Genomic DNA, 25,216 nt, shown 5'->3' on the forward strand with positions numbered 1-25,216 from the left:
TACCAGTTATTGGATATTGTGCCTCCCCTGTATGCTTGCGTTTGGTTCTTTTACAAGTCCTCCATACATTGCTCATTAGCTTTGCATGCCACGGTTGGCTTGACACCACCATTTGTCCCTAAGTAACTGCTGTCGCAATGCTTACGTTGTTTTAACTTTATTTGTTGTTTATGCATTTGTTGTTATTTTCCTTCTCCGCAGGTGTGCTTTTTAACTACGGTACCACACTTTTTTAGGGTGCTGTATGCGTGCTCACTACTCAGTCTCTTATAGACATTGGGCACCACCAAAGAGGTGTAGGTAGCCGCATTAAATCTCTGGTCCTGATGAATTGCCATTTATTATATACAAAGGCAAGAAACATGTTGACCTCTTGATCACGTCAGCACATACACTCGCTTAACTATTGGTGTCACATGTGCAGACTGTATATATTTTTTTAACCAGGATGGTGACCACACTGTATTAAAATTAATTAGTGGATCACCTGCCCCTGTTTTAATTGGTTCACTTTAATCCCATTTGCACCTACACTCACCTATGTCTTAATACTGTTTTTTCAACCCCACACACACATCACTCACCGGCGTTGGAATAAAAGATCTCCGCTAGGAAGGCCCTATTAGGTGCCTGATCGGGCATTGCACTCGCCGGCCCGATAAGGAGCAAAGACCCGGTGATGAAGCAAGACACCCGCTTGTTGGGTGTGTGAGGGTCTTCTTTTCCAAATAAGGAGTAACCTTTACTCCTGCTTCTCACTATAGTTCCCTGTCACCACTGTGTTACCCACTTGTTATTCTGTCACACCTTGCGTTAACGTTAGGAACTGCATACCTTCTGTTTTCACTATTGCTTGGGCATGTATGCTGGACCTTGATAACAGTAAAATGTATTGTTATGTTTTCAAGCCCTCTCCTCCCTCGATTTGTTTAATATAGGAGAAGGTGATGGCCCTGCTTCCGCCGGTGGGAGTACATGGACTCGAAGAAGTTGCAGAGCCTGGCGAGTACACAAACAACTTACGTAACATGGGGGTAATGGCATCCACACCCCAACTACACCAAATGCACGCAACTACCCCCAAGCCCTCACCGGACACAACCACACTCAAAAACAGCGCTCATGCCACTAACATGTGTATGCCCCATTTACAAAGCAAGGCCATGCCATGTCCCAGGCTACACGAAGCACTAAACCAAGACTGGATGTCCGGGATGCTGGGAGGGTGAGGCTCACAAAACACATTGTTCAACTCTGAATCAGACACCATTGCCCTCAGCCCATATGGCCCAGGGACATACCCATGCACCATGCTCAATGCACAGGGACTGGCAAAGTACTGACAAGGTAGCTGACACTTGGCCCTGCTGTAGGCAGCACAAGGCCCTCCTGTGACCACTGCAAACTCAACCACCAACACAGCAAGCTCAGATATCTAGGACAGGAACTCACACTCACTGTCATGGCAGCATGCTTCATGGGGGGACAGATACATCACCTGGGAGACCCACTGCCAAATCACACTACACCCACCAGCAGGCCCTGTCACACACACCCCTTACACAAGCACACACCCCCGGGGCAGGTAATGGATTTACCCACTCTCACAATGGACATGTGACACAACAAGATCAATCCATAGCCAAAGAAGCATCCAAGCCAAAAATCTACATGTCAAACACTCAGGAGAACATATCAATCTGTCCCCCTCAACATACCCATCCACAAGTGAACATTGAGTAGAATGCTAGGCACATACAACTACCTGGAGGAACTGTGCCAACTTGAATATGTATGAAACATGGATGTTGCATGAAACTGCATTAACATTGTCTCTCTTTCACACACAGGGCAACCTCATGGGGGGAAGAATCACAGTCCCAGGCTCGGGAGGAACCTGAGCCCACCGGCAGTGACGCCTCTCAACACTCCGCGGATGACCCCAACCCACCTGGACCCTCTGGTGTCCAAGCCCCTGCAGCACCTGCTTCAGGAACATCTGTGCCAACCACCACCCCCATTCCTGCCACATCCCAGGAGACACCCAGGAGCCCTGCCTGCACTGAACAACTGAGCCAGTCTGACCTGGAGGGACAAGGTTCGCCGGGCACCCAGGAGGAGGCAGACAACCCCGCAACTGCCATCCCTCAGGGGTCCTGTAGACCCGATGTGCCCACAACGGCAAGCCAGGCTCGTGTGGGCAGGGGTGGTGGGAGTGGAGGCAGGCGGAGGCGAGAACCTGACCAGCCAGCTGAAGGGACCGGTATGTCACACATACGCAACATCATGGACGCATACCGGCGTGATACCAGGGCCATCAGCCAGGTAGTGGAGACCCTCACAGAGATTAAGAACCAGCAGGCCGAGCAACACGCCAGTCAACAAGAACACCAAGGACGGATGGAGGCAAGACTGGCTGAGCTCCTGGCGGTGCAAACGGACATAAGCCGTTCACTCCGTCGGATCGCCGACAACATGGGCAACCCTCCCTGTGCCACCAGGCGAAGACCACCACCAGCCACAGGGAGGGAGGAGGAGGAGGATTCTTCCGACTGAGCGTCCCAAACATCGTCAAGGCCTGCATCTTAGGGTCCCGTGAGGAAGGTGGGTCGTCCACGGAAAAGACCGTGAGAGGCAGCGGACCATCCACATCTCCCAGGTCACCTGGCCTTCATGCGCAACAGCATCACCTCATTCACTGACATTCTCTGCCACATGGACTTGCTGGTCACAGTCTGACCAATGATGACAAACACTGTGTTCTGGACTCTGATGACTTCAAATGCCAAGGATCCCATCTCCCCCTGTGAAATTTGGATTCTAGGCACACTGTATAGCACCTATTTTTTCCCACAAAACATGCCCCCCACCGAGAATAAAACAAAATTTCTTTAATTAGATGTTGCAGTCATTTTGCATGAGTCCACAAGATACGTGTGGGGAAATGTCAAACTATGCCTGAGTGTTGAACTAACTCCAGCCATCCATACCCTGGGATCTGAGTCCGGTACAGGACACACATGGGTCACAATGTATCATCCAATACAGACATGGAGCACAATACTCACCCGTGATGGCCTCAAGCTGCAGAGGGGGGGCTTGGAATACTGTGCGGACAGACCAATTTGGATGAGTATCATTAAGACGGAGAGGTCATGGCTCATGTGGAGGTTCCCAGGAGCGAGTCCCAGGTACGTTTGGCCAGGTGGGAAAACTATCTCCTGCATTCTGGAGTTCGGTGGATGTGGAGAATGTTGGCCAGGGCAAGGTTGGATGCACGAAGTTGGCCCAACGGGGTCTTGGATGACAGACGTCCAAGGTTGGTTTGGGGTCTGGGGTTGTGGACTGCCTCCTCAGTGTGGGTGAGGAGTGTGAAGGTCATCCTGCAGCAGACAGTGATCCATTGCAGCTATCTCATGTGGACGGTGATGTGGCTGGGGCACGGGATGTTGAAGCTGAGGTGTGCAGATGCACCCTGGATGTGGACAAGTTGTCCGGGAATTTGGCTGTACTTGCTCTGTAGAGGGCGGGGCTGTAGTTGACACAGCTGGTGTCGTGGACCTGGGGGACGGTCTGTCTTGCCTTGGAGTGGATCTATCTGTGGATCATGTGCATCATGCGGAGGGTGTTGCAGCATGAGGTACAGATGCTGGTGAGTTGCATGGCAATTGTGAGCAACGAGTCCATGATGCACACCATCTTGTGTGTGTGGCCACTGGGTGCTGGTGCAGTGCCCTGGCGGGTGAGACAAAAGGAGTTGACCCAGCTGTAAGAGGACAATCCTCAGATGATTACCTCAGTCCCATACAAGTCCAGCCTCAGGTGGCTGATGTTCAGACATTCATCAACGGACCTCATGCCTTCTTGAAGGTTGGAACTGACAATGGCTGTGTCTTTGGTGAGGAGCAGCTGGCTGTCAATGGCATACGAGATGATGATAAGGTTGTGTGCGCATGTGATGGTGGAGAGGGGGATCATTGAAGATTGACACGCTGAGAGATGAGCTCTGGGCCATGTGCCAGATGACGCCACTGTACTACATGCTGAAGGCTTGAGTCCCACTCCCATGGCCTTGCTGGTGAGCTACTTGGTGATTTCATCCTGGTCCATCCCCTGGATACCAGTGTTGGAGATGTGTGAGCTGACAGTGTGTGAGCACATTGTGTATAATGCTGTGGAGAGGTCAAGGGGGTGGCTTCACCATTGTTGAGCAGGGCAAGGTTGTCGGTGTTGGTGGCAATGATGACGGTTGCAGTGGAGTGATTACTGTGGAAGATGGTCTTGTGCAGGTTGCCTGGAGCTCTTTGCGTGGAGGAAGTTTGTCAGTTGCTCGTTGACTGTCTTCCTAAAGACATTTGCTGGCTAGGGAAGCACGGTGCTGTTCCTTGAGAGCCTGCGTTCCTGCTGTCCATTGTCTAAGAAGGGCCTGTGTCACTGCATGCCTCTATCTACCATGGAATGTGGCTAACTCCAATGATACATACATGATGTGCTGGACGGGGGCTACAAGGATGGGGAATGATGTGGTTGAGATGTTGTGTGAGAAGGGGCCTGATGGAGATCCCCAGGGGATGTTGCACATGAGTGTTGTATCTGCTGATGATGGAAGTCCAAAACCTGAGGGGGGTTGGTCCCGCGAATAATCGTGCGTTCTGCCTCTGTGTGCCAAGGCTTGCGTGTATGTCCATGTGCTTGCAGTGGTAGAAAGTTGCAAGGGATTGGCTCAGCCTTGCAAGGGTGGGGTGTCTTTTGGATGGAGAGCTGATGTTAGTGCACTCACAATGCTGATGAGCTCCTTGATGTCGTGCGGTTTCCATCTGAAGGATCTCCAATTGTCCTTGCTGATGATATGGTGATGGCTGTGTGTGCCGTTTTCCAGGGTTGTAAGGCCACTGATGGTTAGTTGTGTTGCAAGCTGTGCACAAGAGTCCTGCTAGACGTGTATGAGTCCAGTAGGTCTGCCTTGTCCCAGGTGGCTTAATTGTTGATGTGCGTCACAGGAAAGTCCGTCAACGTGGCTAGATTCTTGGATCAGTTGCTGATTCAGTGTGTGAGGTTGCAGGGTGTGCCGGTGGTGTTGGTTCCAGTGTCTCACGCAGCATGTCTGTGTTGACTTACATCAAGCATCTTTGGGGGATTGGTAGCGGGGTGTGGGGCAGTGTGTTGCTCGTCGGATACGTGGATGCTAATGTGGATGGACCAATGATGGATGCTGGTGTGGTTCTCATCCAGCCAGAAGTTCCTGACCCACAGCCACATGTATCCTGTGGATGTGAGGGCGTGCGTGAAGATGGACGTGTGGATGGCTTTGCGGAATTGTAGATGTAGGCCTGGAGATCTGTAGATGAGTGTTACTCTGAGGGTTTGCAGGGGGTTTGTGCCAAACCGGATTTGTGACCCTGAGTGCGTGCTTGGAAATAGATATCAATTCATCCTCCGGGATTGTTAGTGCCGTCCCTGCGGGTGCTCTTGTCTGAGATGGCAATGAAGAAGTTGTATGCTGAGGATGCTTTCATCCAGGTCACTGTCATGAAGGTGATGTGTGGGCCTGTTGTGTTGAGGAGGTAACAGAGTCCAATGGTGTGCTGTTGGACGGAGCCGGTGTGGAGTAGGAGGGACATGACCTGGTCGGTGTGACAGGGCCTTGAAGGTGGGGCAGCGCTGTGTAGGCAGTTGGAGTTGCACACTCAGCATGCGAAGGTGTCGTGTGTGTGCTTAGGGTATGCCTGAGAGCAGGCGGTTGATTTTCGGTTGGACATTGCTTGGAGGGTGGCTGTAACATGAGACTGTTGTGTGATGTGGGTCATGCAAGGACATGAGGGTCGTGCAATGTGCACGTTGCATGCGCTGACGGTCCTGCCTTTGGCACCGCGTGGCCGCAACAGTGGCACAGACAAGCTGATGACAGCCTAATGAATGGGTGGAGGGAGGAAGGGAGGAGCATCTTGGAGGCGTGTGGGTTGCAGAATCCGGGAACTTGGTGGGCCCTTGCCACAGGGGTCGCAGCAGCAGGCAGCATGTACTGGAAACTAGGCTGAAAGTAGCACACAAAGACAAGGATGACAGAAAGGACAACTGCAACAGGTGTAGGTAAAGGAAGGAGTGTCAGGTTACTCATGGCTCACCCAGAGAAAATGGATGAACAATCACCAAAGATGACTGACACAGGATCAGGAAACAGAAGGCCGAGCTGCGCACAGGAGACACACCCTCAGCAGGCGTTGACAGCCCATTGGGGGGAGCAACCTGCCCAAATACATACACAACCATGGACTTCATGCACAATAGAGATTATTAGCCTATGAAGAACTGCATGCATGTTGCCGAACCACACATACACTCATATGCACAATCTTTGACAACTATGCCAGAGATGACGCATGCAAAGTGGCAAGAGACCTGCATTGTTATGTTATGTTATGTTATATCCATTTATAGCGCGCTCGGCTACTCGTAAATGTCCCGGCACGAAACCCAAGGGGAGAAGGAGTGTCCATCATGCAAAAAGATGTGTTTTAAGCTTCTTTTTAAACGCTACAAGATCATGAGTGAGGCGGAGATCGGATGGAAGAGCATTCCAGGCCATGCTGGATTTGACCACAAAGGAACAGCCCCCGACCCTCTGGAGCTTGAAGCGCGGGACATAAGCAAGGCAGAGGGACGAGGAGTGCAAGGTCCGCGAAGGGACATAGAAGGAAAAGTGCCTCTGGAGATAAAGGGGGCCCTGACCGTGGAGGGCACGATGGGCCAGGACCAAGAGTTTAAACTTGATCCTAGCCACCACGGGCAGCCAGTGAAGAGAGTGCAAATGAGAAGTGACACTCTTCCTTGACGAGATGCCCAGGAGCAATCTGGCCGCCATGTTCTGGACCACAGGTAGTTTTTTAATCAGGTACCCAGAGACCCCAGCATAGAGGGCATTGGCGTAATCTAGACGAGAGAGAATCAGTGCACAGGTGACAGTTTCTCTAGCGGCCTGCGGGAGCAATGGAAAAAAATTCCTAAGAGTTTTTATAAGACCAAAACAGCAGCCAACAGTGTTCCTAATATGAGTAGAAAAGGAAAGATTCTCCTCGAACCAAACACCTACGTTTTTAGCGGGCTTTCCCACGGACAGGGGTAGTGGAAAGTCCTGTGGCCACAGCTGTTCACGAAACTCAGCGGGAAATTTGCCAAAGAGCAAAATCTCAGATTTTTGCTCATTACACTTAAGCTGAGCATCCGCCAGCCAAGTGAAGATGGAGCGAAGGCAGTGTTGCGCCGCAAGGACAGTATTCGATGTTTTATCCCAGGTGAACAACAGCTGGGTGTCATCTGCATAAGCCAGTACCTTAGCCCCAAGAACCTCAGCCAGATGGATCAATGGCCTGACATAAATGTTAAAGAGCAAAGGGCTAAGGGAGGAGCCTGCGGGACTCCAGTAGTGACCATATGGGGCGAGGAATAGAAAGGGGGGAGCCAGATCTGCTCAGCCCGCTCCTCCAAGAAAGACCTAATCCAGCCCCAAACAGCCCCTGAAACTCCAATCTCAGCAAGGCGGGCCAAAAGAAGAGCATGAGGGACCGTATCAAAGGCCGCAGAGAGGACCAGCAAGATTAAAGCTGCCCTACCCCCGGCATCAAGGTGCACCCAAATTGCCTCCACAACCTCAACCAACACAGTCTCAGTACTGTGAGCAGCACGAAAACCTGATTGAGCTGAGTGCAAAAGAGCCTCGGTCTCCACACATTCTGTCAATTGCTTATTGACCACCTTCTCACAAACTTTGGCAATAGCTGGTAAGAGAGAGATGGGCCGATAGTTGCCCGGATTAAGTGGATCCAGAGAGGGCTTTTAAAGGAGGGGTAGAATCTTCGCCTGCTTCCAACCCTGAGGAACAGCCATCGACTGTAGAGACAGATTAATAATCTGATTGGCTTCGAGGTGAACGCTCTCAGCTACTGCGGCCATTGACAGAGATGAGGCACTTTGGAGGGTGAGGAATACCTTTATTACTCAAGCTTACACTAAGGGAAATGCATCAATATGAACAGACTCACAGGTCATTTGACTGAACATGTGGGACCTACGCTGGACACCCCCTTCACAACACGGATGTTGTAAATCCAAATGAACTGGCACACAAGTTAAGGGGATGAGCCAAACACCTCCTGCTGCACACGGAGAGGCTGCAATTCCCCATTGAGCCTGTTATGGGGATGTCCCACACTATGTCCACCCGTAGCATCCCGTATGTTTCAGAGGGAAGTTTTACACACATTGATGCCTTCATCAGAATCCAAACTCCATTACAGATGACTGTCACGAAGGGTGACTATCAATTCATGGGAGTCATGCCCCATGGTGAGTCGCCATTTATGCATGGTAACACAACATGCACAGAAGCAGTCCCCGCAAATTCCAAACACGTACCACCCCCAAAATGCCTTGCTGCAATCCTTACCCAAAATGACATTTCCCCATGTCTGTGCATGGAACGCTGATTCAGCACACGTCGCAATACTCATGAGGAATAGCAGGAGGACAACGATGACACGAGCAGACAACATGCACAAGAACCTGGGAATGACAGACACACAAGAAGTCAGCTAAAACATTTTTCTCCGCATACATGGTCATATACTAAACATGAACAATGTTGTCCCCATGCTAATTTAAAAGAAAGTGTCTCTGCTAAAATGTGTGGCATTACATCATCACTCGAGTGACACATCAGAACACACATCTAAGTCACTTAGCATACAGTCAGCTGGACACACACATTGCAACACATGCCACCCAAGGCTACAAGCGTGCACACTCAGACCCAGTGACTCACCATTATGAGAAGAAGTTGCATATGAGCTGACTCCGGATATCCCCCTCCTCCTCCTCCTCACTTGCATTGTTGTACCGGTGATCTGCAGCTGATCTTGGGTTGCGAGAGGCGTCATCAGCCATGGCATGTTGGGATAGCCAGAGTCCCCTACATGGAAACATCATGTAAATAGGTGGGTCAGGAGATGCCATAAGAGCCAAGGATACCGCAACACACAGGACAAACAGAGTATACCCACCAACAAGACATGCTCGTTCGTTGTGCAGCCGCAGCATCATTTGTGGCACCCTGCTACGCCTCATGATGTAGGCATCGTGTGCTGACCCTGGAAAACGTGCATAGACATGGGAAATCAGCATGTTAGCAAGACACACCACAAGGGCATTTATAGAGTGGTAATGTTTACGGTTGCGATAGGCTACCTCCTGTGGCTGTGGTGGTACCAAAGCCACATGTGTCCCATCAATGGACCCAACGATATGGGGCATCCCTCCCAGGGCATAGAAATCACCCTTGACACCTGTCAACTCCTCAGGAGTAGGAAAATGGATGAATTCATCAAGGTGCTCCAACATGGCTGCCAAAACATCACGCAGGACATGGCTGAACATTGTCTGTGACATGCCACCAACATCAGCTATGGTGAATTGAAATGTACCTGTGGCAAAAAAATGTAGTGCTGCCATCACCTTCATCTTGGGGGTCAGCGCAGTAGGATACCTGTGTCGCGGTTGGAGGTGTGGTGCCAGCTTGTCGGTCAAGTCCTCAATCAACTGTTGAGTGAATCTGTAATGTCGGATGCAGGCACGTTCCCTCATGGCACCCAAATCTGGTATTGGTCGGTGGACATCCGGTGCCCTGCAGAAAATTGTATTGAATAACGAAGATTGAGAGCATAACAACATCAATGTCAATGAACAGAGCACATGCTAAACTGCTACTACACATCAGCTAAATACAGAGTCTGGGGTGTGCAATACATCCAGGACACGTATGCCAGCTTGGTGATACTCGTACGAAAAGCCAGATACACCCGTTGATTGGCAAGTCTACATGACATGCCCTGAAACGAGCTGGGGGCCAGTCTGAGTGAACAGCCAGAGACATCACAGGTGTGACATACATCCACATAGCTGCATTTAAAGGATGTCATCTCATACAGACAGCTGATGGCAAGCTAGACGCACAGGTCACATGGAATGTCAAATGTACAGATCAAACACATTGCGATGAAGGGGTACACGTGAAAACAGAAAACACAGACATTGAGACGACGCAGATATGTCCTCATATGAAAATATCATGTCCGATGCATACAGACCCTGCTTACGTGGGAATCCACATGTGGCATGGTGTGCGTAGATGTGTGCCATGCCCATCTCCACACAGACACATGTTGGATGCAGCAACAGCAGATGTAGTTGACGGAACAATAAGAGCAAGCTCATGGGAACACATGACACACACATGACATAGTCACATCGGGGCACGCTGATCGTGAAATGTCAGTTGTTAGTGTCCCTGTCCCTGGCATCAGGGGACAGTTGCGGGTGGTGGTGACTGTGCCATACCAGTGATGCTGTGCTTGACACGTTTGTACTACAGGCACACATGTGCAAAGTGTGAAGGGGAAGTGTGCCACATAGTGCCCCATCACACATGACATGTGTACACAGGTCATCACACATCATTTGTGCAACAACATGAGGAGACATGTGCAATATCACTGCCTGACACACCTAGTCCCTGCACGTGAAAGTCTGCAATGACAATGACTTGATGTACAGCCTTGTGCGAGTCGGAGACCTCCATTCCTTTTGTGTGCACCTTCTATCACCAGTGTAAGTGTGTGAAACGCACCGTACACATGCTCTGAGAGCGTGTGTACGGCCCGTATCACTATAGTAGTGGTGCCATAGGAGTATGCGTGGTACGGACCGTACACACGTCGTGTGTACGGTCTGTATCACTATAGTAGTGGTGCTGTAGCAGTACGCGTGGTACCGACCGTACACACGCTCTCAGAGCGTGTGTACAGTCCGTATCACTATAGTAGTGGTGCCGTAGGAGTACGCGTGGTACGGACCGTACACACGTCGTGTGCATGGGTACGTTCCGTATCACTATAGTAGTGGTGCCATAGGAGTATGCGTGGTACGGACCGCACACACATCGTGTGAACGGTCTGTATCACTATAGTAGTGGTGCCGTAGGAGTATGCGTGGTACGGACCGTACACACGTCGTGTGCGTGTGTACGGCCCGTATCACTATAGTAGTGGTGCTGTAGGAGTACGCGTGGTACGGACCATACACACGCTCTCAGAGTGTGTGTACGGTCCGCATCACTTTAGTAGTGGTGCCGTAGGAGTACGCGTGGTACGGACCGTACAAACGTCGTGTGCGTGTGTACGGCCCGTATCACTATAGTAGTGGTGCAGTAGAAGTATGCGTGGTACGGACCGTACACACGCTCTCAGAGCATGTGTACGGTCCGTATCACTATAGTAGTGGTGCCATAGGAGTACGCGTGGTACGGACCGTACACATGCTCTCAGAGCGTGTGTACGGTCCGTATCACTTTAGTAGTGGTGCCGTAGGAGTACGCGTGATACGGACCATACACACGTCGTGTGCGTGTGTATGGCCTGTATCACTATATTAGTGGTGCCGTAGGAGTATGCGTGGTATGGACCGTACAAACACTCTCAGAGCGTGTGTTCGGCCGTATCACTATAGTAGTGGTGCCGTACGAGTACGCGTGGTACGGACCGTACACACACCCTTACTCCTACGGCACCACTACTATAGTGATACGCACCGTACCCACGCTATGGATGTGTGAGTACTGTGCGTATCACTATTGTAGTGGTGCCGTACGTGTATGGGTCTGTGTGAAACGCACCGTACATGTTTTTTGGAATCAAAAATTACATAGGGGACAAGTATTAGGCCCAAAATGCATGCTGGTTGTCATGGATACAGAGATTTCAGTTGGAATGTAGCCATCATGTGGGCTTAAAGTCAGTTGGCCCCAAAATTACAATGTTGCAAAGTGGTGTTTGCCTTGCTATGATGCTCAAAATTTTAACCATGCTAATTTGTGTCATTGGTGTATGTTTAAAGGGATTGGAGGAAACGTAGGATGCAAATGAGTCTGACCAATCACTCTGTACTCCTGTAAATGAAAGCCCCCCTGCAAGACAGATATAAGTCAGCCAGAACCCATGAGAGGGCACTTGCCTGCACTACTTTCCTGTCGACCACACTGCTGCTGTCTGGGCTTCCTCTGGCACCATGTCGTGGACTGTGGAGAGGGCCCAGCCATTCACACTTGAGGAGAATGAGGCATTGCTGGATGTCCTCCTCCCACAGTACCCCAGGCTGTATGGGAGACCAGGGGTGCAGGTGAGTGCTGACTCCACTACCTTTGACTGTGCACCTTTTTTGTGACTGTCACTTCTGGCATTGTGTCCAGGTGTGACAGACTTGCAATGTGATTTAGAGTGGGTCCCAGGGGGGGTAAAGGCTTATGTCTCTCAAGCAGAGCATGATATAGTTCCTGTGTGCACTCCTCACTTGCATTGTGCTTACTGTGACATTCACTGCATAGTGCATGACACATTCAGCCTGGCAAATCCTGGGTGGCATTTTTTGGCTATTGTCCTGAGGTGATTCAGTGGTCCCCCCGGTGTGACAGGTGACTGTACCCACAGATGTGTATGAGTTGAGTGGACCTGTGGTGAGAGTGTCCCAGTGATGTGTACGCCCTACTGGACATTGATGTGTGTGAATGTTCCTTGTCATATGGGTGAGTGTCTATGTGAAGTGTTGCACCACAGCTGCATGGAGGAGGCAACAGCTCTACCCATCTGCTGTGAGAAGTAAGCCGTGCTGTGTTTCTGACTTGCTGAGCTATCCCAACACCTGTGACACCCCACAGGCAAGTGACACATGTGCAGAGTGAGGTTTGTATCCGCTGTTGTCAATGGCAGGTGATTGATCTGTGCCTGTGTGTGTCTGTGTACTCTGCTGAGGTTGCGTCAGTGGCCTGGGGCATGTAACTGCTTTGAGGTGCTGTCCATCAGCCTGGTGTTGCATGTGATGCACAGTGTGTGCCATGATCAAGGAGTGTGTCGCACCCCTCCTGCCACCTGTGTACTTTCAATGCTATGTAGTGCATTGGGGCTTCCACAGAGGCCAATGTCTATATGAGAAAGATGCTATTCCTTGGCAGCATCCTATGCCCTGTTCAACATATCAAAGATGTTCAAATGTGTGTCTCTGTGACATGGAGCAGGTGTAGTGATGTTGTCTCACTTTGTCATCCTCACAGGTAACTGCCTACGAGAAGGGGGGGATCTGGAAGGGGATCATCAGGGCCGTGAAATCGGCGGGGGGTCGCAGTCGGCGCCTAGCCCAAGTCCGAAAACGATGGCAGGACATCCGGTGCTGGACCCGGCGGATCGCCCGGGTCCAGCAGGGACTCTCACCTCCACGCCCCCACGGCGGGCGCCGTCACCTGACCACCCACATGATGCGTGTCCTGGCGGTGGTCTTCCCTGACCTGGATAGGCAGTTACAGGAGAGACAGCAGCAAGGAGGGGGTAGGTACATATATGTTTGTTGTGTTGTGTGTCCCCAGCTTTTGGAAGTGCTATGTAGCCTGCATACACTGCCAGGGTTTATATGTGCAGTGCATATTCTGTTCCCCAAAGTCAACCGGTGCTCTTATTAGTCCCTTCCCCTCCTTGACATGTGTCCCCTGGTCTGTGTGTAATCACAATTGCACATGGTCATCTAGGCTGCCAGTTAATCCAAGTGCACATTGCTTTCTGCAACATGTGGGAGGGTGGTCTGTGACATGTGTTGGTACCTTGCCTGTGCCCTGTCCTGTTCACTCTGTTGGGGGTCCATATTTGTTGGCACTGATGATGAGTCTCAACATGGGAGTGTGAGGTTTCAAATGAACACACTTGCATCATGCATGACCAATGTTGTGGCCTCAGACATGATGTGCATGAGTGGGAGATATGCATAGTGCCAGGACGGTTGCTCATGTTACAGTCAGATCATTCCAGGAACAAGGAGCAGTGTGCCCACTACAATCCCCTGAGACACCCTTGCCTCGTAATCATGTGTGTCATCCAACACTGTGTCCATTCTCAGTGTGTTCAGCATATGTTTGCCTCTGTGGCATTGTTCCCTGGCCTAATTTGTATTTATCCAAAGTGTGCTACATGTGTCCACTGGACAGGGAGACCCCATTTGGCTTGTGCATATTCACATTGGGCAGTGCCTGTGTTTCTATTCACAACTATCTGTCGATGGTTGTTTGTCACAAATTTGTGTTGGCAGCCTCACGAGGTGATGTGGAGTACATTTGGGAATTCTTGCAGCACATTTTTGTAAACCCTGATTAAGAGGTGTCACTTCTTGATCTGTCTCAATCACATTGTCTCAGGTATGGGGGATTTGTGCGGGCAAGGCCTACATGGCCAAACCTTATGTCTCCTTGCCAGGTCTGACCTGTGTGTGATATTTGGCTGGACAGGGACTCAACGTGCAGTGACCCAATGATGTTGTGCAGGGTTTAATGTTTGTGCTTTGCAGCATGTGTCAATTGTTTAAATACATGATTCCTGCTCATACATTTTTTGCACCAGTGTGTGGTCCAGATGCTACATAGTTTGGTCTTTGTGTGCTGACATCTGTGTGGACATTCTGGCTTGCCATGAGGGTGTCTCCTCAGTGCAGGTATGCCTTTTTACGACACAATTGCAGGCCCATTAGCTTATGCATTGTCCTGGGTTTGGACATGTGTGCCACTCCACATCACAGGCAGTGGGTCAGATGTGTTGTGTCATCAGGTAACGGATGGCAATGTGACAACTGACATAATTCAAGTTGTTAGTCAAAAGGTATTGTACCTTGGCACTCACAACACTTGTCAACAGGTCTTCATGTTTTAAATGCTTTAGTTTGATGTTTTGTTGTTAAGAACAATAATGTGCCTGCATGACAGATGTCTCCCAAGGAAGTGCACAACAAACCACCTTTACACTTTCCGGGAACACGCTGGCACATTTTAAAAGAAGGCACTGTTCTAATGAGACTGTTTTTCAGATTATACATATACATGTTCCACCAGTGTTGTGGAATTTGGGTAAGTCCTTGGTTGTTGGTGATACCAACTTACGAGTGTCAAGTCATCAAGACCTCCGTGGGCCCATGTATATGTACTTTCTGCAACACCATTTCTTTCTAACAGTGGCTTCTTTAAAGAAGGCTGCCAGCTTCTTCAATGACTGGGTAAATGTAGTTTTGTGTGCACCTCCTTGGGAGCCATCTTTTATGAAGGCGCATGTGTGTTCTGTTCATAAAATGGCACATTCAGACATTCTGACCATGTCGATTGTGTAAAGTAGTGTGATTCCCAAGGGACCAACATTTTTTTGTTTTGTGTTCCAAAGTACTTACAGGTCTCTGAGTGTGGGGACACCTTTGGTATTGAGGTGTGTTACTTTGCCTTGGGTGCACCACTACTGTTTCTTTCAGGGTAAACAAGAGGTGGCATGACTTCATTGTATTGCTGTGCTCACCTCTTCCCAGACACTAGCTTCTCAGTGTATTTCTCATTCAAGTTTTGGGCTGGTGTCCTATTTTTCCTTGTGTCCAAGTGGCATGGTGGGTCTACCAACTGGGGAGTACAGGGCTTACATATGTGCGGAGTAATCTAGCTGTTACTCATGATGCATTGCCTGATATGCACTGTGACCTATTGGTTTTGTACTCATGTATCAGATGTATACAGGTGACTGATGTTTTTCTGTATCTTCACCTTGCCCACAGCATCATCATTGGAAACCGAGGGAGACACCTGCACGGACCTGGATGAGGGACCCAGCACCAGTGCCACCAGTGCTGGCGAGTCTGCGGGAGCCAGTGGCACGGAGGGCGAGGGGAGTCAGTCGGAGGACCTGTCTGGTGGCGATTCCAACTACGACGCAGATGGGTCCGAGGCTGACCTCATCAAGGGGGCGGAGGCTGCTACAACACCTGGCAGCAGCCCAACATCTGTCCCCGCCTCCTCCATTCCCATCACCGCCCTCCCAGTTGCTCCGGCCTCTGTCACCCCTGCTGCCCTCAGTGCAGAGTCTGTGGACATACTGAGGCAGTTGCAGGTTGGGCAGGCATCGGTGCTGACTGTCCTCCATGGCCACACCACACTGCTGATACAGATGGTGTCGTTCATGGAGGGCATGTCAGCAACGATGTCTGAACAACGCAGGTTTCTGTGGTCCATGGACTCTTCCCTGACGGCAGCTGTGACTCTCCTGCAGCGCTTTGTCCCCCCTACCCCAGCCCCATCCACACTTCCCTCTCCCATACCTGTCCCATGCACACCCAGACATTCCCAAGCATGCACCCCACCAGACACAGGCAGCACACAACCAAGTAAGGGCAAGCGCACACCTCCTGGCATGCACACTCAGGGGGATGTAGGCACACCCACTGGGTCTGGGGCAAAAAGACATACACGCAGCCACAGTCTGAGTCTGCAGGCCTCACAACCCAGTCCCTCCAAAAGCACTCCCCTTGGCTTCCCTGCCAAACTGACACCCAAAGAGGTCAACATGGCTGAGCTGCCCATCACCCCCACTGTGACACCACCCTGCAAGCGGGCGAGGAAGTCCCTGAGCAGGGTAGTTGAGTCCCCCCCTGTCCACCCCCTCCCCCAAGAGCGCTGCACCCCATCCCTCGGCCACCCCCCCCTCCGTTGGCCCTGGGGTTTCTTCCGGTGCAGGGGTTACCCTGGACGCCGTGGCAGCAGTGTGCAGCGCCGAGCTCACCTCCACCTTTGGTGCTGCCCCACCCCCTGTGGTGGAGACATCCACCCCTGCACCCACCACACCTACCCTTCCCCCCCCCTGTCCATGCAGTGCCTGGTCCTTCCCCACATGATGCCCCCCCCCCCGGTCGACGAACCTGAAGGTTCCACTGTGCAGGCAAGCTAGGGGAGACGTGTGCCCATGTGTCCCCCCAAGGACTTCTATTATGGACTGGCCATTGGCCTTTGTATATAGTGTGGTTTCATAATTTATTTTTTATGCTGAATAAAGCATTTTATTTTTACTTTGCACACTATTGCATTTCAGGTATTGATGTTGGTGCTGAGGCTACTGGAGTTGGTGTTGTGGTAATGTGTTATGGTTCTGAGAAATGTTCTACTCTGATGGTCATGAGGTGGACCATGGTATCTGCGTGCCATCACAAGGTCTCTGCAAAGAATCATTGGTAGTGTGTGTTATTTTGGTTTTGAGACATTGTCCCAAAGAGTGTTCCTTCCTCTGTGGCACCTGACATCTTTCCTGCAAAGAGTTGCACAATTGTTGTGCTGACCTGTGTCTACATTTCCTTTGTTGGTGACGGATCCCTTCAACTATGGCCATGCCTGCTCAGCAATGTCTCCGGCTGCATCGTCTGTGCCATCCTTGCTAGTCACTGTACTTGTGTATTGAGTATGGTGAAATGCCTTCATGGAGAAATTCTCCCTTTTCAGCATTATGCATGTGTGTACTCCCTGCCTAGCACACATATGATGTTTGTTCTGCAGGGTATTTGGGCACCTGACTCACAATTGTGGCCATTGTATCTGTGGGAACTCCTCCCTATTCCTTCCATGAGAGACAACGTCTTGGTGGCTGGCCCAGCACCTGTACATTCCTATCAGTCCTGGGATGTGCGTGACAGTGTATGTTCCCTTTGGCTCTCTTAGTTTAGTAGGCAGTGACATGACTATACAGTCTTGTGGCATGATCTCAGTGTGTGTATTGTGCTGCATCCGCCAGGGGTGGGTATGCATGTGTTATTTGTCCTCACACCCACATGTGGTGTGTCATGCAGTGGGGGAAAGACATCCATCCTCCTGGGAGTGGGACACTGCTGTCAGTGATGTGTTGTTATGGCACTATCATCATTGTCCAAAGTTAGGGATGCGTACATACACCCATGGAGTTGTGGTCATCTGATAATGATGTACACCCCCCCATGTCTCTGTCCACTGCTGGGAGTCCTCTGCATCCACCCCTCATATTGCAGGCCACTGCTGGTAGTCATTTACACCCACCCCTCACATGTCTGTCCACTGCTGGTAGTGATATGCACCCACCCCCATGTCTCTGTCCACTGCTGGGAGTCCTCTGCACCCACCCATATATGTCTGTCCACTGCTGGGAGTCATATACACCCACCCCTCACATGTCTGTCCACTGCTGGGAGTGATATGCACCCACCCCTCATATTGCAGGCCACTGCTGGTAATCATTTACACCCACCCCCATGTCTCTGTCCACTGCTGGGAGTCCTCTGCACCCACCCATATATGTCTGTCCACTGCTGGTGGTCATATATACCCACCCCTCACAAGTCTCTCTACTGCTGGGAGTGATATGCACCCACCCCCATGTCTCTGTCCACTGCTGGGAGTCCTCTGCACCCACCCCCATGTCTCTGTCCACTGCTGGGAGTCCTCTGCACCCACCCATATATGTCTGTCCACTGCAGGGAGTTATATACACCCACCCCCTCACATGTCTGTCCACTGCTGGGAGTGATATGCACCCACCCCTCATATTGCAGGCCACTGCTGGTAGTCATTTTCACCCACCCCTCACATGTCTGTCCCCTGCTGGTAGTGATATGCACCCACCCCCATGTCTCTGTCCACTTCTGGGAGTCCTCTGCACCCACCCATATATGTCTGTCCACTGCTGGGAGTCATATGCACCCACCCCTCACATGTCTGTCCACTGCTGGGAGTGATATGCACCCACCCCCATGTCTCTGTCCACTGCAGGGAGTCCTCTGCACCCACCCCCATGTCTCTGTCCACTGCTGGGAGTCCTCTGCACCCACCCCTCACATGTCTGTCCACTGCTGGGAGTGATATGCACCCACCCCTCATATTTCAGGTCACTGCTGGGAGTCATATACACCCACCCCTCACATGTCTGTCCACTGCTGGGAGTGATATGCACCCACCCCTATGTCTCTATCCACTGCTGGGAGTCCTCTGCACCCACCCCCATGTCTCTGTCCACTGCTGGGAGTCCACTGCACCCACCCCCATGTCTCTGTCCACTGCTGGGAGTCCTCTGCACCCACCAATACATGTCTGTCCACTGCTGGGAGTCATATACACCCAACCCTCACATGTCTGTCCACTGCTGGGAGTGATATGCACCCACCCCCATGTCTCTGTCCACTACAGGGAGTCCTCTGCACCCACCCCCATGTCTCTGTCCACTGCTGGGAGTCCTCTGCACCCACACACATATGTCTGTTCACTGCTGGGAGTCCTCTGCACCCACCCCTCACATGTCTGTCGACTGCTGGAAATCCTATGCAGCCACCCACCCACCCACCCCCTAGGTGCAGTACACTGCTGTCCTGGGCCTACACACACCAATATAAAGGTAATATGCTGCACCAGGCCGTAGGCCAACATTCGTGGCGTGTGTATGCCTTGTATCCCAAATGTACTGGTGCCGTAGGGGTACGTGTGATTCAGGCCGTACCCCCGCATTCATAGGGTGTGTACGGACCATACCACGCGTACCCTTACGGCCCCAATCCAATAGTGATACGGCCTGTACCCACGCTATGTATGTATGTGTGGGTGCGGTCCGTATCACTATAGTAGTGGTGCCATAGGAGTACGCGTGGTATGGCCCGTACACACGCTCTGAGAGCATGTGTACGGTCCGTACCACGCGTACCCCTACGGCACCACTACAATAGTGATTTTTCGGAATTGGATTACATTCTGAATCCATATATTTTTATTCCCCTAATATTTCAATTCAGAATAAATATATTTATAGTCAACAGATTGACATTCCAAGATGGCGCTTGTGGTCTTCCAATAGTCCTTTCTTTACTTTATTCACTTTGAACTCGTGACGTCCAGTTCTCGCGGTACCGTTTTTTACTTTAAGATGGCGGCCGCGCATTGCATTTGTAACTCCGGTAAAGCGTTAACAGGCGCGCGGTATAATACGGAGCATTACTACACGGTAAGGAGGTGTGGTAACTATGTTGGTGATCTAGTTTATCTATCTGGGCTGTGATTTTGAATTAATATGAATTCGGAACTTGACACGTTATGGTTGCGTTGCTGATTACAATATTGCTTAGTGGTATCCGATATGCACATTGTGCTATAAGATTATGTTAAACTATGAATATGCACATATAGGCAGGACTTTGGTCGACTTTTCTACATATACTGTTCTAATACTCGGACCCCCATTCTTTTTCTGTTTAGGCTCTTCATTTAATATTCACACTCTTTTCCAGTGTGAATATATGTCTAGGATTGGATAATATTTAAGAATATATGCAATATTGATACACGTATGTCTTTGGTGTGTGTCTAATATACTGATATGTTATATGCATTATCTTGATACATTCTTTATCGACTTTGGTTAAGTACTTTAAAAGTTGGGGTTGTTTATGAGAGTGTGTGATGATAATATTGTGCATACAATATATTCTTTTTGAAACATGAGGAGTATGACAATGTAATGTCTTGTCATGCAAGTTATCATAGAAAGTAACCAAGGAGACCTGACTCAACTTGTCCATAACAAATACGGGCATCACACCGATTATTGTTTATGTATTTTTCCATCTTTTGGATACCACTGGGACCCTTGTATAGATACTATATATGTACAATATGTTTTATTGTATTTTTTTCGCTATCCGGGACGTTACGCTGCTTTACATCACGGATTATGAACTGTGGACTTTGTATGTCGATTGGGTTATGCCCGCTTTGATTAGCGAATTCAGACTCTTATATACATGGGATGCCACAAATAATTACTATATTGAGAGCTACAAGATAGTTTTCTTTTTGGTTGAGAATTGTTCTTTTACATACTCATGCTTTGGACAACACCTTGGCATGTTAGGATCGACCAATGTGTTATAATCCAACTACATAGGGGCCGATTCCAATCATGGAAAAAGGCTGTACGAATAGTCGTACAGAGCGTTTTCTCCGTACGACTCGTACCAGGTAAACTCATTCTACAACCTAGGAAGTACGATTCATACAGAAAGCCTTTTTCTGTACGAATCGTACAAAAGACCATACAGCCAAATAATACCCACGATTCCGATCCGGAACTGCTTGTACGCGACGTCCGTACGTATTTCAGCAGCGTTTTCCGGCCCAGCAAGTACGATTCGTACCGACGTCGCTACGTACCTCGCTGTGACTACGGGAGCAAAAAACAGCCGGGAAAGCAGAACCCTACGCCACGGTGCCCCGGTACGCGACGTAGAGCCATGAACCCCATCGTACGTGTCATCCCGGTCCTCTTGGCCTACGACCTGGTGCACCGCACCCGACGCACACGCCGCAGAAGGTGAGAACAACACCCAGGGGCCAGGGGGGCTGAGGGCCAGGAAACATACCCCATACGCAAACACAAACCTATAATATGGAGGCCATACATTACCACCAGGGTCTGGTCACTTGGGGGGCGTGGCCAGCAACCCCTGCATACCGCAACAACGTAAGTGGACGTGTACGGTGCGTACCACAGTACCCCTATAGCACCATGACAACAGTGGTACGGACCTTACCCACGCATGAATGCGTGGGTACGGTGCGTACCCCTACGACCCCATGAGTACTCAGGTACGGACCGTACCCACGCATACATGCATGGGTACGGTCTGTACCACACGTACCCCATTACGGCAGCAGGAAAATTTGGATACGAGGCATACACACGCCAGGAATATGGGCATAGAGGACTGGCCCAGCATGTTATCTTCATATTGTTGTGTGTGTAGGTCCCGGCCAGCAGTGTACAGCTCCAAGGGGGTGCGTGGGTGGGTGCAGAGGCCTCCCAGCAGTGGACAGACATATGAGGGGTGGGTGCATATCACTACCAGCAGTGGACAGACATGTTATGTTATTTTAATTTATTCAGCGCACAGCTACTCTGAAGTGTCCCGGCGCTATAGACCGCTGGGGAACCCGTCCTGGCTATCCCTGTGAGATGGTCCCTTTCTGGGTATCTCCAAGGTGAAACCAGGCATCCCTGGCGTCTGTGGGGGGCCGTTGTAGAGATGAGGCAAGCTTAATGCCCAGAGTTGCCGAGTGTGTTCCTGGTTAGAGTAGGTACCGAGGCGAGAATTATCGAGTCCGTTTTGACCCTGGTCCACAACCCTGCCGCATCGGGAATTGAACTCTGGTCCCTGGCCGATTCTCTGCTTACGGGTCTGCCGCCTCTAACCAGTGAGCCACACCTCTCCACAATATGAGGGGTGGGTGCGTATCACTACCAGCAGTGGACAGACATATGAGGGGTGGGTGCAGAGGACCACCAGCAGTGGACAGACATATGAGGGGTGGGTGCAGAGGACTCCCAGCAGTGGACAGACATATGAGGGGTGGGTGCAGAGGACTCCCAGCAGTGTCCAGACATATGAGGGGTGGGTGCATATCACTACCAGCAGTGGACAGAGATATGGGGGTGGGTGCAGAGGACTCCCAGCAGTGCCCAGACATATGAGGGGTGGGTGCAGATCACTACCAGCAGTGGAGAGACATATGAGGGGTGGGTGCATATCACTACCATCAGTGGACAGACATATGAGGGGTGGGTGCATATTACTACCAGCAGTGGACAGATATATGAGGGGTGGGTGCAGAGGACTCCCATCAGTGGACAGACATATGAGGGGTGGGTGCAGAGGACTCCCAGCAGTGGACAGACATATGAGGGGTGGGTGCAGAGGACTCCCAGCAGTGTCCAGACATATGAGGGGTGGGTGCATATCACTACCAGCAGTGGACAGAGATATGGGTGTGGGTGCAGAGGACTCACAGCAGTGCCCAGACATATGAGGGGTGGGTGCAGATCACTACCAGCAGTGGACAGAGATATAAGGGGTGGGTGCAGAGGACTCCCAGCAGAGGACAGAGAAATGGGGGTGGGTGCAGAGGACTCCCAGCAGTGGACAGACATATGAGGGGTGGGTGCAGAGGACTCCCAGCAGTGGACAGACATATGAGGGGTGGGTGCAAAGGACTCCCAGCAGTGGACAGACATATGAGGGGTGGGTGCAGAGGACTCCCAGCAGTGTCCAGACATACGAGGGGTGGGTGCATATCACTACCAGCAGTGGACAGAGAAATGGGGGTGGGTGCAGAGGACTCCCAGCAGTGCCCAGACATATGAGGGGTGGGTGCAGAGGACTCCCAGCAGTGGACAGACATATGAGGGGTGGGTGCAGATCACTACCAGCAGTGGACAGACATATGAGGGGTGGGTGCATATCACTACCAGCAGTGGACAGACATATGAGGGGTGGGTGGAGAGGACTACCAGCAGTGGACAGACATATGAGGGGTGGGTGCAGAGGACTACCAGCAGTGTCCAGAAATATGAGAGGTGGGTGCATATCACTACCAGCAGTGGACAGACATATGAGGGGTGGGTACAACAATTGTGCAACTGTTTGCAGGGAACATGTCAGGTGCCACAGAGGAAGGAACACTCCTTGGGACAATGTCTCACAATCCAAAGCAACACACACTACCAATTAATATTTTCCCAGACATTGTGATGGCACACTAATACCATGGTCCACCTCATGACCATCATACTAAAACATTTCTCAGAACCCTAACACATTACCAGAACACCAACCTTATGGGCCTCATCACCAACATCAAGTACCTGAAATGCAATAGTGTGGAAACTAAATGAAAAGGATTTATTCAGCACAGCAAAAAAAATTGTAAGAAGACACTATTTACAAAGGCCAATGGCCAGTCCATAGTTCGAGTCCAAGGGTGGACGTATGCGACTGTGTCCACCCCTACCTTGCCTGCACAAAGTTTCTCGACCGGGGGGGGGGGCATCATCAGTGGGATCACCAGGCACTGCAGGGACAGGAGTGGGTTGGGTAGGTGTGGTGGGTGCAGGGCTGGACGTATCCACACAGGGGGTGGGGCAGCGCCAAAGGTGGTGGTGAGCAGCTCGCTGTACACTGCTGCCAGGGCATCCAGAGGAACCCCTGCACCGGTAGAAACACCAGGGCCAACGGAGGGGGGGTGTCCGAGGGATGGGGTGCAGTGCTCTTGGGGGAGGTAGTGGACATGGGGGGTGACTCAACTCCCCTGGCCGGAGACTTCCTCAACCGCTTGCGGGGTGGTGTCACAGTGGGGCTGAGGGACAGACTAGCCATGTAGGTCTCTTTGGGTGACAGTTTGGCAGGGGAGCTAAGGGGAGTGGATTTGGAGGAAGTGGGTCGTGAGGACTGCGGACTCTGACTGTGGCTGCGTGGCTGCCATTTGCCCCCAGACCCTGTGGGTGTGACCACATCCCCCTGAGTGTGCGTGCCAGGAGGTGTGTGCTGTGCCTTAGTTGGGGGTGTGCTGGATGTGTCTGTCTGGGGTGTGTGCCTGTGACTGTCTGTGTGTGCTTTGGTCAGGCATGGGAGAGGGCAGTGTGGATGGGTCCGGGGTATGGGGGGGACGGAGCGCCGCAGGAGAGACACTGCTTCCGTCAGTGAAAAGTCCATGGACCGCAGAAACCTGCGTTGCTCAGTCATCGTTGATGACATGCCCTCCACGAACGACACCAACTGTGTGAGCAGTCTAGTGTGTTTATGGAGGACATGCAGCATCGATGCCTGACCAACCTGCAACTGCCGCAGTGTGTCCACAGACTCTTCACTGAGGGCAGCAGGGATGACAGGGGCAGGGGCTGCGGTGCCTGGTCCGAAGGAGACACGGTGGGACCCTGCACGGACAGAAGGGACGGGAGCAACTGGGAGGGCGGAGATGGCAATGGAGGAGGCGGGTACAGATGGTGGGATGCTGACAGATGTTGTTGCATCCTCCGCCTCCTCAAGGATGTCAGCCTGGGACCCTTTGGTGTCGTACATGCTCTCGCCTCCGGACAGGTCCTCTGACTGACTCCCCTCGCCCTCCGTGCCACTGTCTCCTGCTGACTCCACAGCACTGGTGGCACTGTCGCTGGGTCCCTCCTCAAGGTCCATGCAGGTGTCTCCTTTGCTTGTGGATGATGATGCTGTGGGCAAGGAGAAGAAACCGGAAAGCATCAGTCACCTGTATACATCTGACACATGAGCACAAGAACAATTGGTCACAGTGCATATCAGGCAATGCATCATGAGTAACAGCTAGATTACTCCGCACATATGTAAGCCCTGTACTGCCCAGTTGGTAGACCCACCATGCAACTTTGACACCAGGAAACTAAATACACAAAAGGCCACAACTTGAATGAGCAATACACTGAGAAGCTAGTGTGTGTGAACCGGTGAGCACAGCAATACA

This window comes from Triturus cristatus, chromosome 1_1 (genome assembly GCF_964204655.1).
Source record: "Triturus cristatus chromosome 1_1, aTriCri1.1, whole genome shotgun sequence".
NCBI classification, from domain to species: domain Eukaryota; kingdom Metazoa; phylum Chordata; class Amphibia; order Caudata; family Salamandridae; genus Triturus; species Triturus cristatus.